This window comes from Oryzias melastigma, linkage group LG10 (assembly GCF_002922805.2).
Source record: "Oryzias melastigma strain HK-1 linkage group LG10, ASM292280v2, whole genome shotgun sequence".
NCBI classification, from domain to species: domain Eukaryota; kingdom Metazoa; phylum Chordata; class Actinopteri; order Beloniformes; family Adrianichthyidae; genus Oryzias; species Oryzias melastigma.
In genome coordinates, this window is record NC_050521.1 from 7082779 (window position 1) to 7085256 (window position 2478).

The 2478-nt window shown below is 47.2% G+C and overlaps 1 non-coding gene across 1 annotated transcript; it reads left to right on the forward strand.

The window, feature by feature from the left end:
• Positions 1 to 2140: 2140 nt before the first annotated feature.
• Positions 2141 to 2254, forward strand: LOC112153818. The gene has a single exon (XR_002920551.1). It is a non-coding gene; the product is annotated as a U6atac minor spliceosomal RNA (small nuclear RNA).
• Positions 2255 to 2478: the final 224 nt, after the last annotated feature.

The window sequence follows — 2478 nt, forward strand, 5'->3', positions numbered from 1 at the left end:
AGTAAGAGCTGCGAGTTGTCACATACAAGCCCACAGGTAGATAGGAGCGGGGTCGCTGACAATGAATAACCTTTTAATGTCCTCCCTGCCAATCACAGGCCTCCTGAGAAAAGGCAAAACGCTGCAGGTGCGTCAAGGGTGGGGGCTTAGGCCAACGCTAAGTAAAAGCAAAAAGAATAAAGCAGCTATTTTTAGCACAATTTTGCAATCAGTAATACTTTTATGACTGCGAAGAGACGTTCACCATCACACGTGTGACCTGTCAGTTTTTGTGATGAAATACATTAAAATGCAAGTAAAAGCTTTTCCATAATTCGTTTGCACTGCGGCTTCTGATATTCTTTTAAAAATTTACTTTAGAGAAGAGTTAATGTAACGGGGTGAAAAGATGTTTTTTATTTTTGGCAGTTTTTAAATTCCAAGGGCTCTTGAACGCACCACCAAATTGGAACAGGATTGAAGGCAGGTGTGCCTAATCAGAGACCCTTTTTAAAAGAACCAGACAGCAGCAGAGGAGAAGGCAGGCAGGAGAGAAGGGGAGAAGGCAGGGCCCAAGGTGCTATGGGGACGCAGCCAGCGCTCGGTCGACGGCCGGGAGGAGCGTGGCGGAGCAGCCAGCGCCGAGGTCGGCGACCGAGAGGAGCGCGGCGGGACAGCCAGCGCCGAGGTCGGCGGCCGAGAGGAGCGCGGCGGGACAGCCAGCGCCAGGTCGACGGCCGAGAGGAGCGTGGCAGGACAGCCAGCGCCAGGTCGACGGCCGAGAGGAGCGCGGCGGGACAGCCAGCGCAAGGTCGACGGCCGGGAGGAGTAGAGCCAGGAGTCAGGCAGCGGTCAGAGGGGGAAGCGACGCTGGGATTGCAGAGGGGTGTGGTCACGATACACCCCTCTTTGAGCCAAGTACCCCTCTATCAACTGTCTTTTAGTTACCTGAGTTGTTTTATCGCTAGCACCAGTGCTGTTTTTATTGCATGCTCTTATTCTTTTATCTAGTTTGTAGTGGTTTTATTTAAGCCTGGTGCTTTTTAGATTCTAAACTCAGTAGATTTTATCTTTGTTTGACAGAGGCTCCTGGCTCCAAAAGGGACTGAAGACAGCTCCCCTTGCTGGACTTGATAAACTGCCTTTTTACACCCCTCCTTAAAACTGTTGTCCCGGGTCCTCTGTCTCCACACACCTCCAGATTCAAAATCGAAAGGGAACCTGCATCTTCTTTACATTAATGCATAAACATAGTTTGGCTGTTGTGAATTATATCCAAAACACTTCTGCATCACATGTTGCCAGGGAAGCTTTCATGCCAGGTTGTGTGTTTCCTCTGTCACAGTCGCACCACGTTCAAGTTGTTAACTATCTACAGCTTTCTTGATTTAAGTTTGTCAGTGTTTTTAAGTGGGTTTTCAGTTCCTCTTGATCAGGTTGTCTGAATTGTCACCCTTTGTTTCATTGTCTTTTGCTAAAGGATTTGTCAAATGTATTAGGTAAAGCTTTACTTTCCTGCTATCAAGCCTGTTGTAAGGATTTTTGGGTCATAATCTACTGGTTCCTGACAGAATGACCTAATCAACCAGGGCCCAGCATAAGAGTCTTTGGCAGTTCTCTCTCCACTACAGTCCACACCATTGTTAAGGTCCTGACAGGCAAACCAGTCTGAAGTCTGGGGGAATCACCAAAGACCACAACATATGAAAAACTGGACACAAGGAAGATGAGGAACACAGTTTTATTAGAGAAAAGAAAAATGTCCTGTAACAAAAAAAAAAATGAAAATATTAGTTTGCTGGTTCGAACAGGAAAAAAAAAATCCTTGGCCAAATAGAAAATAGAAAATAACTCCGAGACTACTGACCCCACCATGTTGACCGTCAGAGTCAGTAGCTCCCTGATTGGATCTAATTAACAAGAGGAAGAAACAAAGCAAGCCCACACAAAAGACTGTCAAGGTCCAACCCCAAACTAAACTAAGAAAACCCAGTAGTGTAAGACTGCTGAGGAAATAAAGACAAAAAAAGAGAACCAAACACAATTGCACAACTCAATGACCTGCTGCTCCTCCGCCTCCTGCTGTGCCTACCTGCCTGATTGACGGCCTTCTCTGGCTTAAATACCTGGAAGGTGCTGATCCAGATCATTAGCTCCACCTGTGTATAAAAGGAGCGATGGTTAGTCCTCCCCTTGAATTGGCCATGGGACCTGCAACACACATACGGTTAAGACATAGCCACCTACCTTGGGGCATCCCTAACCAAGCTTTCTGCAGATTAAAAAAAACTCCACCTGCTAGGTGGGCAGAATGACACGTCGGATGCAGAACACCAGCAGCAGCCATAAAAGCCATGCCAGATTCAGGTTTTCCTGCATCCCTTTTCGAGCCTTTGCATGGTATGTATAACCGTGCACTACTGACCTGTTTCCAATTGCAGTGGCTACTCCACCTCCTGCCCCGTCCCAGAGAAATGTCGCCACAGCTGCTCCTCTTTA